Here is a 17,867-nt window from a genome sequence, read left to right as displayed (position 1 = left end):
AGAAAAAGTTAGCTAGTTTATTCGTCCAATCCAAGGAGGGGGAGCCCTCGTCATGGCCTTCGGGGAGGAAAAACTTTTGACTATTTTAAAGATTTCTTTGGCCTGGTTTCCTGCGGACTCAATCTTGGATGCAAAAAAGCTCTGGTTTGTCCAATCAGACATTTTGGGGCATATTTACTTACATTTCACCCAACGCCCCAAGGCAACTTGCTGCACTGCATTGCATGAATGGCAGACAGCAGAAATGCACCATATTTACAACAATATGGCACATTTCTGCTGTCTCCTAGTGCTGGTGCACTGTGTGTTGCCTAGCACGAACAGTGAAAAGGTGCCTGTATTACAGGCAGGATTGTTTGCGCAGGAAGGGACAACTTCCTGCACAAAAACAATCCTTAGAGGCCTATTCCTCTTTCTATCCATGTTGCAGAATTCAGCTCACATTGAATGGGTGAAATAACACAGAGAAAAAAGATATTTCTCTTCATTATTCCACACTGGGAAAGCCATAGTGTTTTGACGCATTCCCTGGTTTACTAGCTTTAGTAAATCTGGGAATGCACCAAAATCTCCTGGCGAAGCATAGGTCAGCTCAACTTAACTTACCTAGGTATCGAAATTAGTTTGCTGGTTGGGTTGTTTTCCTACTGTGGATTGTAAGCTCAAGATTGAGCTGGATGGTGCAACTGTATATCCAGGTTCTGTGGCCGGGACATGTGGTGGTGTAGTTGTCTTAGAAATAACAAGGTTTACAACTGCCTTCTGAAGTGTAGAGACTCCATGGTGCTTCTTAGGCTGGCTGGTAGTGTGTTCCAGAGCTTGGCGGAATGTTCTGAGAAAGCAGTGCCTCCTACAGATTTGTTATGGTAAGGTGGTATGATAAATGGTGCAAGCCGGAGCGCAATGTCCTGATTTGTTTATATTGCTTGTATTCAGCTTGTAGTTAACGTTGTTCTTTTGCTTGAAGGCTCTGTAAACAAGGCAAAGTGCCTTGACATTGCCATTTTTCAATTGGTAGCTTGTAGAGTAATTGGAAGACAGGACTTGTGTGTCTGTGTTTCTTGGGTGGAGGTGGAGAAGAAATATTACAGCAACATTTTGGATAAGTTGTATTTTGTGTATTATGAATGAAGCTGTGCCAAGGTATAGGCTGTTGACAGTCAGGGCTGGAGATTACAAGTGAAATAATGGCATGCAGTTTCTGTTGCTATCCAAGGTATGGGAGGAGGCAACACAGTGTTTTCATTGTGTCGAAGTCACTCTGTTTTATGTTAACATGTGGTATCAAATATAGGTCTGAATCCATGGTTACTCCTAAGTTCCTGACTTCTCTTGATATTGTTGGAGGGGCCTCATGTTCCTTAGGCCACATGGCAGTAGGCTGGTAATTTTGTAATTGTCCGCAGGTCAGAAGCTCTGTCTTAGGGGTATTTAGCTTTAGAAGGTTATTCATTATCCATGTGTTTATGGTTCGAAGTCACAACTTAAAATATGTACTATGTGCACATCTCCTTGATGAATGTGTTACTGCAGGAGTCACCAATCTTGATCAGACCAGGCAGTACAAGGACAATCCTAATAGGGTGCAATATTCTATATGAAGGTAGGTAGGACCTTACCTTTAATGTTTGTACATGTAGTATAGGTTGGAGAACCTTCTAGAGCCCTGAAGAATGCCCAGGACTATTTCATAGCTTATAAGAGGCAGAAGCATTCTGGCAAAACAGACATTATATCTAATAGTATCTTCCGAGTATACTTTGTAGTATTTTTATTCATACCAAAGGTACCACCTAATAAAGGTAATCCCTGTGATATACATTAAGGTTCGTTTAGATTAGAACTGGATCCCTAAAATACTAATACACACTATATAGCCCGTAGTCTCAAAAATAAAGAGCAATCGAATGTAAAACCAAGCCAAGACTTCTCAAAAATACAACAAATTTGTATGGATTCCCATCACTCACAAAGCACTTGGTATCCTTTTCACCGCTTAGTGCTGAAACATGCTGACTATTATAGATTCATGGATGGCTATTTATGAAAACTATCCTTCTGCACTGTTTTTAATCATTGTACGTATCAGACAAGAATAAATTAGGCGTCTGATTACGCTTCAATTTTAGAATTCACTTTATACTCTTGCACTGCACTACCTTTCCCATACACTCCACAAATAACATCAGCTCACATCTGTATTTAAGAATTTTGAAAACATCCTTGGGCTCCTCCATCATTAGGGTGGAGTGTTAGCCCTGTTAAAGGAGACCCAGATGATGAAGCATGTCACCTGGAATGGTGAGTGATGGGAATCCATACAAATTTGTTGTATTTTTGAGAAGTCTTGGCTTGGTTTTTACATTTGATTGCTCTTTATTTTTGAGACTACGGGCTATATAGTGTGTATTGGCTATTAGTTTGTGGGGCTGCATATCCCGACTAGTCTTTAAACTTTGGCCTCAGACCCTAATCAAAAATTTAGTATTCTCTCTCTCCCTAAAATACTATCCATATTATTATATTTTAAGAACTCCCTCCAAAAACTGTGAGGTTGAGTCCACCTTGGAAGTATTATCTCACCAGGGTGCCATGATGTGGCTGATGAAGAAGCATGCCAAATCACATGGTTATGATGGAGCGTAAAAGTTAAATGGCAGTTGCCTTTATCAATTCCCACAATATAAAGGGGATTAACAAAATAATTTTTGATAAAAAACTTGTAACATGGTTGAAAACGAAAACCATGAGATTTTCTACTGCTTCGTAAAAGCATGCAGAAATGTTTTGAAACGTGGAAATGTTAAAAACGTAAATAAAGAGAGAGAAAGTTATTTGCTTATGCTATGTAAACCCGTGCTTAAGGAACTAAACATTAGTTAGCCTGGAAAATGTACTGTTAGCGACTACTAAATGTGTTGAATGAAATTAATGCTTATGTAATGCACATTCAAAAACAGTTAAAATGCTTAGTATATGAATGCTTGATAACATGAAGTTTTGCAGTTTTACTTTAGTATTATGTGATATAAATGTGAATAACAAAAGTGACATACACATTAATCTGTTTGAAAATTAAATAACGTGACATGTAATTTCTAAAGAAAGAATATTGAGTGAATTAACTAAGAAAACTGAATTATTCAAATGAATGTGTGTTTATATTAATCATAACGTGATAATGATTCGGCAAGTTTTCACACAGGCCTCAAATGCTTCTATTTCTTCATTTGCAAAAAGCTGAATCTAACTGAAGTAGTCATTTTAGACGCTGTGAGAACTTTTTAGAAAGTTTCTTTCTTATGTTCGCAAACAAAAGACTCTTTTGATTCAGCAACACTTTTGACAGAAATGTATCAATACAAATGCAAACCAAGAGAGCGCATCTGGGAACTGACAGACAAGTCAACAAAATGAATTTCTTACTTACGAGGAAAGAATGGAAATATAAAACTATTGAATTTGATGATTTTGCAAAAGGATTACTTAATGCTTCTGGATTTCTTAGTAAGGTGTTGATCACACCATGAGCAGCTCACTGCAAACAACCAATGGAAACCGTATGATGAATGGTTACTTTGTGGGAGTAAACTGAGAACTTTTGGAAGTATAATTGCCCCCTTGGAGGAGGAGTTGGGGTTGGTTGTCACTTTCAATTTCCCTGCCAGGCATGCTGTCAGACTGACCTCTAATTTTCCTTGCTATGCCAAACCCATTTGAACTTAACTTTCTGATCTGACTCAAACGTGTCCTTTACTGCTGGTAAAGTGTGCAGGTATAACTCTTCAGATGAAGAGTTTAAGGACTCTTTCCTGTTACTCATTGCGCTTCAACTCTGCATAATTGGTTTGTATAACCTAAATGCTGAGACTCGATTGTTTCACCCCTGAGGCGGAAGCCGGGGGCTCTCTAAGCTTTCCCTATCGCCCACGGGCATTTACCGAATTTATTGGCAGAATTTGTTTTTAAAACTTATAAATATTTTAAATAGTGCATTTTTACTTGTCTGCATCGCTGCTCCCTCGGCGCGAGAATCACGTCGCTCCGAGGCCCCTCATAGCCATTCCTTGACCGGTTCAGCCGAGTCAGGGCTGACGCCGGTAGGCTACGAGGGGTGACGCCATCTTGGGGGAGGAATAGGGGAGCGGTCCAGTAGTTGGACGCTTCATGCCCTCCTCCACTCTTGATAAAAAGATGACTTCCTCCCGTCCGCCCAGCGGGCGGGCGGGCGCAGCGGGCGCGCCTTAGGCGCGCCGAAGGCGCGCCTAAGGCAAGCCCGTCTGCGCCCGTCAGCGACAGCTCAGCGCCAAGCGCCAGGACCCCTGGTCATTTTGATCCAAATCATCATTCCAGGAGGGTATACAGCCGCAACCAACTTCTGAGCCTTAAAGGAGTGATGGGAGTTGATTGCAGATGCACAATTCCGGGCAACGAGATGCCTGCCATGCCCAAGGTTTGTTTAGCATGTCGCTCTCGCTTACCTGATATTTTGTGGACACCAATTAAGGGCCTAACTAGCCCCTACTATGTGAAAAAGGATAGAGAAGAAAATACAATTAACTGCCTTCTTATCAATGCCAGATCCCTGGTTAAACACAGTACTGAGTGCGCAGATCTGATCCTAGAGAAAAAGGCTAAAATTGTATTTATTTCCGAGACTTGGACGGAGGCGGCCTCAGGACCGGACCTGGTTATGGACACACCAACAGGCTACTGCAGCCGTGTTCTGGACAGAATTGGTCAAAAGGGGGGCGGGATTGCTATTATTTATCATGCCTCGATCCAGGGCACATTTCAGATAGTGACCTCTCAGTCGACTGAGTCACTGGGATTTAAGCTTTCTATTTCCAATCACTGCACCTTCCAAGGCTGCCTCTTATACAGACCACCCGGCCCCAAAGCCCAATTTCTCGACGAGGTGGGCACCTATCTGGAAGAAGCCTTCTGTGCTAAGTCCTTCACTGTGCTAGGCGATTTTCATTTTCACTTAGAGAGAAACTTAGACCCTGATACGTCAACTTTAGTTGATGCAATGCTTGCGGCAGGATTGATTCAGGTGGTAAGTGGGTCCACACATGTTAAGGGACATACTTTAGATGGTATCTTTACAAATAACCCAGACCTTCACTTCAGCCACTCGGAGCCCTTGGCCTGGTCAGATCATTCAGTAGTCCTTTTTAAAATTCAACCGCCCGAGCTAATTAGAGCGAGAAAGGACAGAAAGCCTGCCAAGCTATACAGGCCATGGAAGGAATTGGATGGCAAAGCACTGGAGGACTGTCTTTTAGCCTCCACTTTTACGCTACCCACCGATGTAAATGAAGCCGCTGAAAGGTACACGAATTGGATAAATCACGCATGTACCTCTCTAGCCCAGCCTAAACTCTGTCGCCCCACGCGCACAGTACCATCTGCTCCCTGGTTTACCCAGGAGCTACGAGATTATAAGGTGTCTTGTAAAAAACTAGAGCGCCAATGGCGTACAGAGTATTTACAGGCAGATAAAATGAAACTTAAAGCCAGCCAAAAGACATATAAAGAAATGATTAAAAAAGCAAAAAGCGTATTTTTTTCTGCAAAAATCGAGGGGGCAAAAAACTCCTCTAGAGAACTCTTTGAGACTGTGACCAATCTGACTACTCCGAAATCAGTCGATATTCCCCCAAGTCTGGAGCTTTGCGAGAATCTCGCCACATTTTTCTTGGGAAAGGTGGAGCAGATTTTTGCAGCCCTGGAACATCAAGTGGGGTTGACTCTCCTCGAAGGAACACATAAGACCACACAGACGAACCCACAAAATTCGGAACTCTTGGAGTTTAGGCCAGTAAAAGTGGAAGAAATAAAAAAGCTGTTATTAAGAACCAAATCGGGCTCACCTCATGATCCCTGCCCAGCCTCAGTGGCTCAACTGGCAGCCACTCCCATATCTTTTATGTTAACTGAAGTATTTAATGCAATGTTTAAAGATGGAGAATATCCATTATGCTGGAAACAAGTCTCTATAGCGCCTTTGCTTAAAAAATCAACTCTAGACATTTCAGATCCCAATAGCTACCGGCCTATAGCTAGACTCCCACTACCGGCCAAACTCATTGAGAGGGTCATGAATGCCCAACTCTGTGAATTCCTCCGATCCTCTCGATGTTTGGACCTAGCTCAACACGGATTTAGGGAAGGCCACAGCACCGAGACTGCCCTCATTAAGTCCACGGAAGAAATCAGGAAGGTGATGGACGCGGGCGGACGGGCAGTCCTAGTGCTCCTTGACCTGTCCGCGGCCTTCGATACGGTCCACCATAACATCTTGGTGGACCGTCTTGAGGGCTGCGGAATTCGAGGAGTAGCGTTGAGCATGCTGAAATCTTTCCTATCTGACAGGGTTCAAGTGGTGGCCCTGGGAGATTTTGAATCTTCCCCTTTCATACTCCCAGGAGGGGTTCCTCAGGGCTCCTCCCTGAGTCCCACCCTATTTAATATATATGTCACTTCCCTCGCCCCGGTGATTCGGTCATTTGGCTTTGAATTAACATCTTACGCAGATGATACACAAATTGTGGTATCTCTGCTCCCGGGGCGAGAAAAAGGAACAGCGGCAAGATTCCAAGACTGCATGACTGCAGTAAGTTCATGGATGGCTAGGAATTGCCTCAAATTGAATTCCTCGAAAACAGAGGTTCTTCTTTTTGGCAATGAGGCTAATCTTTGGACCCCCAACTGGTGGCCCTAAGAAATGGGAGAACCACCCATTCCAGCCACGACAGTAAAAAACCTGGGGGTGTTCATCGATAAACAACTATCTTTTAAATCACATGTTAATGCCCTTTCATCCTCCATTCATTGGATAATAAAAACTATCAGGAAAATTCACCCTTTTCTTTCCATCAGTAGCAGGAAAACGGTGGTGACAGCACTTGTGCTGTCATGCCTTGACTATTGAAATAGTCTGTTTCTGCAAGCACAGCAAGGGATTTTGAACAAAATGCCGATACTGCAAAATGCTGCTGCCCGATTAATCTCTGGTCTACCCAAATTTGCATCGGTCACTCAGGAACTGAGAAAATTGCATTGGCTCTCAATACGGAAACGTATGATATTCAAAGCACTATGTATGGTGTTCAAGGCAGTGAATGGACTAGGTCCGTCCTTCCTTCAACAACACTTTCAGTTGTACAAGCCAGGTCGACAACTAAGATCAGCCGACAAATGGCTTGTTAAGACTGATCGTATTAGGAAAGCTCGATGGGGAGGACGCAGTTTTATTTCCAGAGCATCTGCTATTTGGAATAAAATGCCCCTCCCCCTAAAACAAAGTACTGACCTGATGACATTTAGGAAAAACATCAAAACATGGCTCTTTGACTTATAGGGATGATCATGTCTTATGGAGAAAGCATATCGTTTCAGCGCCAGGACACCGCCCGGTAACAGCGCGCTTAATAAATGGTAAAAGTAAATAAATAAATAAATTATGTCCATGTTCTCTCTTCTTTTCTTTCCTAGGTAACTAGCAAAGGTTTATCTTGTTGAATCTGTATGACATTGTGTGACTAATTGTACTAAAGGATATCTATTAAATCTGTTTACGAAATGTGATTTATGTTCTTGACCATTTAAATTGAGGCTTATATAAATGGTTTACATGAGCAAAAATGGTCCCGTGGGGTGTATTAGGATGCGTCCGCCACTTTGGCGGGCGCATCCTGTATTTGTAGCATTGTGGCGGGCGGTGCTCCCAGCACCGCCCGCCACAATGCTAAAAATGCACTTTTACATTTGCATAAACAAAGCGGCAGGCACCGCGTGGTGCCTGCCGCTTTGTTTATGCAAATGCAGGGGGTACCACAGGTAACCCTCCGTGTGCACCCCTCACCTCTGTGCGGGCCCCCAGAGTGAAGACCGCATGCCTTTCTGTGGCAGCATCGCTGCCACGGAAAGGCATCTCCCTAAGCCCATTGTAATATGGCTGGCGGTGTCTAATAGACACCGTCAGCCATATTAATCCTTTTCCGCCCTGGCCGCAAGGCGACTGGGGCGGAAAAGCGGCGGACGGTCTTTCCGTCCGCCGAAGTTCCCCCCCATACTAATATGGCGGGGGGAATTTGAATGCGGATGTCGGGCGGATTGCCCCCGCCAGGCTGGCTGTAGCCACTGCCAGCCTGGCGGGGGCAATCCGCCCGACATCCTAATGGGCCCCTAAGTGTTTCGATGTTTAAAGTATATTTAGGTGAAATCTAAGGTTAGTATTATTGTTAGTAGGTGTTTATGTGTTGTTTTTTGTGGGAGGGAATGTATGTTACTTTTTTTAAGTATTTTTATTTCAGGTGTTCTTAATATCAGGAGGAGTCATTTTTTTTTTTTAAAGAAGTGTTTGTTAGTTTTATTGACTAATGTCTTTTTAACATTTCTTTACATTTTTCGGTTTTCCTGGAGCGTTGTGTTGTGGTTTGTGTTTAGTGTTTAATTGTTTATATAGTGTTTTTGAGTTAATAATTCATTTTCAATTGGTTCATTTGAATTTGCAGTGTTTTTATTGGTTAGTTTGTATTTTTTAAATTATCTTTGGGTAGTTAGTTTCCAAATAAGGCAAACGCTAATTAATATTTTGGTATGTTTCGTTTATTTTATTAATATAAATAGTTTTAGTTCAACATTATACGTTTTCTGTGATTTGTTATTGTGAAATGTAATTATATTTATTTTATGTTATGAGTGATGTTTATTTTTGTGTTAATTTAATTATTATACATTTATTTTATGTTTTGATATTTTTAGATTAACAATATTAATGTTGTCGATAACTTTGCTGTCGATATTTTTTACTTAGTTTGTTTATTTTTTAGTTGTTGATATTTAGACATTTCGATATGTATGTTGTCGATTTTAGTGATATCGATATTTATGTACTTTGATATTGTGTATGTGATATTTTTGTATGTTTTTAAAAGGTATAGGATGTCGATATTATTGTCATCGATATGTTTGTATCGATATATTTGTAGGACGATATTGTGTCTTTCGAAATCATGTCATTGATTAGTATGGGGATAATAGGTACTATAAGGCACAGATTCTGTGTACTTTAGGGGCAATAGAGCAAATTAGGCTACATATTTGACCGAACCTGATAAATACTTATAACCTGGCATTTGCTATTTACAGGATATAATCAATACCTCCAAGTTCTGCATTTCAGAAATAAACATCACATGAAGATTTTATATATATTGCCTTAAAATCTACGTTTTGCCTTTTTACAAGGCCTTTTCCCTCTATCTGTTTAATCAGGTGAAATCTGTCATTGAAAAACATTGGGGTGCAAAATTCTCTTAGTGCATATATCAGAATCTACCACCCTACTAGGAAGCAGAGACTGAATCATACTACTTTACACATCCATATCAATATTTCAATCACTAAATCAAAAAGCTTTATTTTGTCAACAAAAAGCATCCATAAATGCACAATACAGAAATAACTCAAATCTATTCACATCATTATAAATTATGAGTATACATAAAACAAATATAAAAGGCACATCTTAAAATTATTAATACATTGGCTAAAAAACTTTTAGATGAAATACCCAGGGATATCGTCATATGGGAATATAGAAATAATTTTCCTAGAGTGAATGCAAGCCCAACTGACAGTCTGGCCCAAAATTACTCATTTAATGATATAGCTTCCCTGTACAATCAAGATGATTAAAATCTAAAATAAGATTGATTTTCTTTTTGGAATGGATTTAAAAAAATGGAACATTAATACAGAGGGTAGGGGAGTTTAGCTGTTGCAAGTATATCAAGGTCTCACCACATCTTATCAAACCACTCTTTCATACAATGGGAATTTAAAACATCTTAGTGTACGCATTATAAAAGTGACAAAAGAGGGTAAACTGGAACAAGCTCTTGGGGGCGAACTGGTCACATGGGAGGATTAACACTTTGGGGTCATTATGATGACGGGCGGACTTAGTCCGCCCGACATCCTAGCGGGACTCGGGACCGCCCGCCATAAGGGCGGGGGTCCCGGGGGTGGTATTAGGATGTGCCCGCCACAGTGGCGGGCACATCCTGCATGTTAAGCCACAATGCAGAAAAAGCACTTTCACATTTGCATTTACAAAGCGGCAGGCACCGCGCGGTGCCTGCCGCTTTGTAAATGCAAATGAAGGGGGATACCACAGGTACCCCCGTGTGCACCCCCCTACTCTCCTTCACTCTGGGGGCCCGCAAGGGGCCCCCAGAGTGAAGGCCACCACGGAAAGGCATTGCCAAATGCACATCATAATATGGCTGGCGGTGTCTGCTAGACACCGCCACCATCTTATTCCTTTTCCGCCCCGGCCGCAAGGCGACTGGGGCGGAAAAGCGGCGGACGGTCTTTCCGTCCGCCGAGGTCCCCCCCGCCATACTAATATGGCGGGGGGAAATGAGAGTGGATGGCGGGCGGATTGCCCCCGCCAGGCTGGCGGTGGCCACCGCCAGCCTGGCGGGGGCAATCCGCCCGCTATCATAATGGGCCCCTTTGCTTGGATCAAAATGGACCACTGGGAAATCCAGGTCTACCCTCACATATCGATGTCAGAATCTCGTTAAAAGGACTCTGTCCCAAATATTATCATGCCATCCTAAATATGGCTCCAGTGTAAGGGTAGTCAGGAGCTTGAATTAATCCCTGACAGTTGACTTTAGGGTCTCAGTTTTCTCTCTATGTCAGTGTTTCATATTTTTCAATGACTTCTTGACCCAGGCAAGGTCGGATTTAGACACAGCAGTGGGATTATAGAAAAGTTCAGGCCTCATCAAGTTAGTCATTTGGGGGCATATTATCAAGAACGGCGTTAAAATTATCACCGGTTTAGCGGCAGAAACCTACCAATATTGGGCTTGAAAATATGCCCTGGAGAATTCCAGTAGAAACCCATGTTCACACCTGAACATAGACTTCTATTGGAATTCTCAAGGGCATATTATCAAGCCCATTATCGCAGCTTTAGCTGCAGTTTTCTGCCGCTAAACTGGTGATAATTTTTAACGCCGTTCTTGATAATATGCCCCTTCATTCTTAACCTATTAGAGGCAAGGGATATTCGGACCCTTATCATGAGTGACACAGTCGGATATGACCTCCCTACTAAAGCCAGCATGCATATTTGACCAGATTGCACACCACAACGCAAAGTGGGAACATTTGATGCTGTCCTTCACATTCTCAACCCCAAGCTCTTTGTGCACAATGAAGGTTTCCCCTTCCACATGCGTGACTCTTTCTATCAAGGTGTTCATCTTTTTGTCCAGCGTTTCACATGACTCATGTATCTTAATCTGGTTCCGTTCAGATGTTGCAAAATTTGTCTCTTAGCTCCTTCATCATCTCTCCCATTTCCCCCAGGATCTTTTCTACTTGAGACCCTCCTGTCTCCTCTGGATGTAGGTCTATTCTCCCCTTCAAGTGGGTTGGCTCTAAGTCAAAAACAGTTTTGGAAGTGGATACTTGGGCTTGTACCTGTTTAAGTTGTTTAAGTTGATTTGATGTTTCTGGTACCTGACTGCCTTCTGCTGCCTCCTGCATTTCAAGGTTTTCCAGGGCTTGATATTTATTACTCGTTGCTACTCCAATGCTACCCAAATTTGACTTCCCTGCCATCGTTGAGCCTTTTTGTGTATTAATTTCTCTTTGGGCTTCTCTAGGTCTCTCCTCCTTCTCCTCACTCAGACCTTTCTTCTCTTGTACTTTAAAGAAAGAGCGGAGAGATGGGGTAATTTTTTGGGCACTTTTTCCACCTGGCTTTGTTAGACTAAGCCGGGTCGCATGTGATAGAGGTGCAGCGCTTTTTTTGTTCCTACCTCTGCAAGCTTTGGATGCGGGTGCGGGTGTGGCGCAGGCCTTGCCTTTCCCTCTACCAATGTCTTCGACCCTAGGTACGCTAGCAATTTTTTGGTCTTCAGTGGTCCTTGAAACCTTAATATCTTTACGTCCCAAATAGCCACTTTTCAGACTCCTCAGGCTATAACCCCCTCCTGTGGCTCTCCCTTCCTCTGAGATACTGTTTTCTAAGGGGGGGACTTTGGTCTTATCCAGTTTTACTGTTTGGGAGTCTCTTGGTGGGTTACCCCCTGTGCATAGAGCATTGCAGCACACTGGGTCAACCTTTAGGCTACCCTCTGAGCCTCCAGTACTTAAAGTAGCACCCAAGGAAGCGTTTTTCAGAGTTCTTAGTGAGTGTCCTGCTTTCTTTGGCCCTTTCTCTCCTTCACTGCTGCAGTTTTGTAGCGAGATAAGATGGCGGCTGACTAACAGCTCAATCGCGAGCTCCCTATCTCGAAGAGCAATTCATATGGTATTCCTATCAGAAGCGCTGAAATGACCAGGCAATAACGTACGGCAAGGAACCTACCAGCGAGCCGAGTCGGAGTTGGTGGAGTTGCTTCGGAGCCGTCAGAGTGCTGGAAGCGGGTGGTGGCGGTGAGAGAGAACCAGGAATTGCGTCGGACCACAGGAAAGAGAGCACGGACTACAGAGCCTGTCGGGGGCGGCAGTAGTCGCAGTCGGTTGGGGTGCTCGGTTTCCCAAGAGTGAGCCAGGCGGAGCTAGACGGAGTATTGGAGGACGAGCCTGCAGATCGCGGATTGCCGAGAGTCGTGGAGCTGAGGACAACAGAGCAACAGATGCACAGCATACGGAAGCAGGGAACAGGAGCAGAGAATTGCGAGCCGGTAGAGTGAAAAAGAACGGTGGGAGCTGAGAGCTCACAGAAAAGGAAACTGAGTAAGAGAACAGATCGTGCTAAGGACATAGCGGCAGTCATAGTCACAGCCGGTAACAGCAATTAAAGCTCAGCTTCATAGAAGGGAGACCACAGATTATGGAGATACACGGCGGGTGGGACTGGGTCCCAAAAGTTAGGCTCTCACTGGTGAGCTTCTGTCTGGCGCTTTTTTACTCTCATTCGCTCCTGCAGCCCTTCACAGAAATATATTGAGGCCTCCCAGCACATTAATCTCGGGGCACAGAAACGGAGCAGAAAGGGAGTAGAGTTTAGGATAAAGCAGCAAGAAGACAGTGAGAAGTCTACACCACCACAGCTATACAATCATAGCGTCATAGCAAGGAGAGGTACACTGGAGGGCTCGGAGATACAGTATTCAGCAGATGGTACCTACAGAGTCAGGGGGAGCTCACTGGTAGTATGGGCAGAGGCAGCCCATGCACGTCTGATAAATAATAAAATAGCCCATCGTGTCAGAGGAGGTATAACATCGGTCTACAATATTGTGGTAAGGAAATGTGGTTTATCTGAAACAAAATACTTTTTACCTGTACCTCTAATATGGAGGATGGAAATTTCACAGTCTCCCATAACAAGGTTTCTTCTCTTTCACGCTCATGTGCTGTGGATTGTTGCATGTAGTGTGTGCTCTGTGATTAAGTTAAGCGATGCATATTTGAAAGTTCAAATGTTGTGTATAAAATGTTCTCTTCGAGGGTGAGATGACTGCAGTACAAGATGTAGTTTCAAAATTCCATTTTATTTACATGCAACCTGAATTTAACTTATTGCCTGAAGCTCTGAAACCCATCTGGAAAGATCAGGGCAATTCTCATTTGTATCCCGTAAAGATAGAGAACAAATGAACTGACCTAAACTAGTTTTGCTGCCTGTAACTCTGTCCCCAAATTTGCTTAGCAACAGCCTATAATGGATCGGAACATACAGATTATGGCTCTTCAAACGTTCATCCCTGTGGCAATCGGTGAGTGGTAGAAATGGGGGTCTCTAGTTGGCAGTGGTGTGCACCCTGTCCAAGTATGGACCCTTCCTTTTTGTCAGCGTAAGGTAATTACACACCCAAGATAACCCCTGCTCACCCCCTTGGTAGCTTGGCACGAGCAACCAGGCCGATCGCAGAGGCAATGTGTAAAGTATTTGCATATAAAACACACAGTAACACAGGGAAAACACTACAAATGGACAGCACACCTGTTTAAAAAAATAAATGATCTTTATCTAAATCAAAAAAATTCCACATAACAGAACTCAAGAATAAGATATCACGTTATAAGGGTTTAAGCAATTCTGTTCATAGAACTCTACGGATGCAGTGATTTTAGCACAAAGTACCTTTGATGCGTCAAAATCCAAGTAAAAAGAAGAGAAACATCGGAAAACACAGCAATGTGTTGATTCTGGAGTCCCAGGAGAATGGAGGCAGCAGTTGTGCTGCACGCAGGAGATGTTATGTTATGTTATGTTATGTTATTTTAATTTATATAGCGCTCAGATGCCGCAGCCAAGAGGCGTCCCGGCGCTTTCCAGAGATGGTAAACACAACGCAGCAAAGATGTAGGGGAGCAGATAAAATTAAACTGAGGAAAATAGGAAGGTTTTTAATGCCTTCCTAAAAGGGAGCAGATCAGGAATGGCACGGAGAGTGATGGGTAAAGAATTCCAAAGAGTAGCCGCCAACACTGAAAAAGAGCGACCGCCCATTCTAGCTCTTTTAAAACGGGGCACAATGGCGAGATTTGAGCCTAAGGATCGGAGGGTTCTGGACGGAACATAGTGTTGGATAGTCTGCGATAAAATAGGAGGAGAGGCAGATTTAAGAATTTTAAAAGTTAAGCACAGAGCTTTAAACTTAATTCTTTGCCCAACAGGCAGCCAGTGTAGATTTTGAATAGTGCGACGGGCAGAGACAAACTTCGGAAGGCCGACAAGCATCCTGGCCGCCGCATTTTGCACCCTCTGAAGGCGGGCCAGTTCTGCTTGATTCACACCCAAAAACAGAGAGCTGGCATAGTCCAATCTGGTAAGAACCAGAGCTTGGACTATAATCTGTCTGGTGTCCGCATCAAAAAACTTGAAGATGGGTCGGAGGCAATGCAGAGCACCAAAACAAGTACCGGCTACACGTTTGGTATGGGAGGAGAAGGAAAGTTTGTCATCGAGCCACACCCCGAGATTTCTGACTTCAGCAACGGGGGTGGGAACAAGGCCCAATTCAGATGGCCACCATTGATCTCCCCAGAGTCCACCTTCCCTACCTAGATGTGTTGAGTTGATTCCTTACTGTGAGGAGCAACAAAGCGCCAGAATCCAAAAATGGTTCTGGTCTACTGGGTGATGCATTGGAAACTTGGTGCACAGGTGCGATGCATGGAAACATAGGCTGCGTTGATTCTTTCAACCGCACAGCAGGGTCTGTGTCAGAGTCAGAGCGGATGTCTTGGATGTCGAAGACACAGTGCTCTGGACTTAGGCTACTGTGTTTTTTCAGGCCTCGGACAGGAGCTGCATCAATTTGTATCGATGTTTTGGTTTTTTGACTGTACAGCAAGCTTGTGGTGAAAAAAACAGCACTGTAAGGGCGATGCAAGAATTTTCAAGTCTTGAAACAGCAGAACCACTTCCAAGGGCCGAGAACTGAAATTGGTCCCACTTGGCAGGTCAGAACTCTCAGCAGTGGAGTTCAGGGATGCTGAAGGTGAAGTTTATGATGGCCCTGGGACTTCTTAACAGGAGGCAAGAACACACATGCCTTTGGAAAATCTTCTCCAGCAGGATATAAAACAGTAAATTCCAGTCTTTGTACTCGCCATGGCAGAAACAGCCACTGCAGGCCAACCCAGCAAAGCAACACAACAAGGGGCAGTACTCCCCCTGACAGCACTCTAACTCTTCCTCTTGGCAGAGTCTTCTTTTGATCCAGAAGTGTTCTAGAAGTCTGGGGTTATAGGTCCAATACTTGTAACCCCTTCTGGCCTTTGAAGTAGGCATACTTTAAAGGACAGTCTTTGTAGTGAGCAGATCATACTTTGTCCCGTCCTGGCTCCCGACACACTACAAGGGGGTGGAGACAGCATTGTGAGAGGACAGGCACAGCCCTATTCGGGTATCAATGACAACTCCTCCTACCACTCTAGCTCAGGAAGGTCCATCAGTCTGGTGATGGGCAATCAGGATGTGCAGGGCACACCTCAGTTCCCTTTGTGTGACAGTCTAGATTGAGGGCACAAACAGCCCAACTGTCAGTCTAAACCAGACGTGGATCCCCCAGGCAAGCTAAGGCACAGGATGGTAAAGCCAGAAAAAATCCCACGTTCTAAAAGTGGCATTTTGAAACTCACAATTGAAAACCCACCTTCACAGAAAGATGAGTTTTTAAATCCTGAGTTAAGGGAACCCATACTCCAAATCTCCACCTCTTCCCAATTGAAAGTTACACGTGTAAGGGGTTATAAGGCAGCTCCAATGATAACTTATGGTGCAAATAGTCCTTGAATTAGTGTGAAACGAAATTAGCAGTAGTTCACTATCAGGACATGTAAAACACACCAGTACATATCCTACCTTTCACATACACTGCACCCTGCCCATGGGGCCACCTTGGGTCTACCTCATGGTGCCTTACATGCAGCAAAATGGAAGTTTACAGCCTGGCAAGTGGGTGCACTTGCCAGGTTGACATGGCAGTTTAAAACGGCACTCATAGACAGTGCAATGGCAGGTCAGAGACACGTTTTCAGGGCTATTCATGTGGGTGGCACAACCAATACTGCAGGCCCACTAGTAGCATTTAAATGACAGGCCCTGGGAACAGGCAGTGCACTTTACTAGGTACTTACCAGTAAATCAAATACGCCAATTAAGGACAACCAATCATAATCACAATTTCCACAGGGAGCACTTGCACTTCAGCACAGATCAGCAGTGGTAAAGTGTCCAGAGTACACAAACCAATAAAAAGAAGTCCATCATACACTCAAAAATACAGTAGGTAGAGGCAAAAAAAGAGGAAGCCAAGCCAAGGATGCCAGTTCTAACAGTGGGTTCCCCTTTTGATTGTGCTGGAAGATTATACAGACAGAAAAGTCCACACTTAGGCTGTTTACAATTTAGTGCTGCTTCCTACCCTTCATTATGAAGTCAACACTAGACTGCCTGGAAGTTTTGGAGGCAGACTTTTACCAGTTACACTCCCAGTCAGCCCAAGCTGATCTCTTCATACACATTTTGCTGGATCCTTTGAATGTTCTTTAGGAAAATTGCTCAATTTGTTCTCTCATCTGTAATAGCTTGACAACAACTATCTTCCCCCAGTCATTTTTGCTTCCCTTTATTTTCTTCATGACCTAATGATAGGTTTTTATAGCTTGAATGTTGTTTCAGAATATAAACACTGTGCAAAAACCATTTGATTTGGTTCTGAGTCCATGTGACTTGCATGAATATGTTCTGACCTTTCCAATTCAAAATACAACTATAGGCCTGATTCTGATGCGGTTAGGAAAGCATTCCCACCTAGGGCCTGATTCTGATGCCGTTAGGAAGGCCTCCTAACGGCATTTGTTCCTTCCAAATCGGATCGGGAACATGTCTTACCGACAGAGGGCCCAAGTATGATGCGGTTAGGAACATATGCCTTCATTGACGTCAATGGGAGTCCAACCAAATCGTATCGGGAAGCATCCGGATGCATCGTACTCTGTCGGTCTGACACTCCCGATCGGAGTGGGTCGGAAAACATTTCCAAACCGATTTGGTCGGGAAGCTTTCCAACCCGCATCAGAATCATCCGCTAAGTGCTTCTTTTCCATTTTAAATTAAAGCTAAAGATTGCCTGAAATTACTGCGTCCTTTTATTAATTAGAAAAAGAGAAACCTTATATTAGGGAACTCTCCACTTCTGGTGAAAAAGCGTCTCTGTTATTGTACTTGTACAAGCTGTCTTTAGACTCCTCAGCCTTGTTTTTGGTTTATCTGCCCTGAAATTAATATTCAAAGGTGACTGCCTATAGGTTTCCATATGCACATGCACACCTATGTTTTTTTCTAAATGTAAAAACCATTCCAAGATGGA

Source organism: Lissotriton helveticus, chromosome 4_1 (genome assembly GCF_964261635.1).
Source record: "Lissotriton helveticus chromosome 4_1, aLisHel1.1, whole genome shotgun sequence".
NCBI classification, from domain to species: domain Eukaryota; kingdom Metazoa; phylum Chordata; class Amphibia; order Caudata; family Salamandridae; genus Lissotriton; species Lissotriton helveticus.
The sequence above is the reverse complement of the archived record's forward strand: the minus strand, read 5'-3'. Positions refer to the sequence as shown.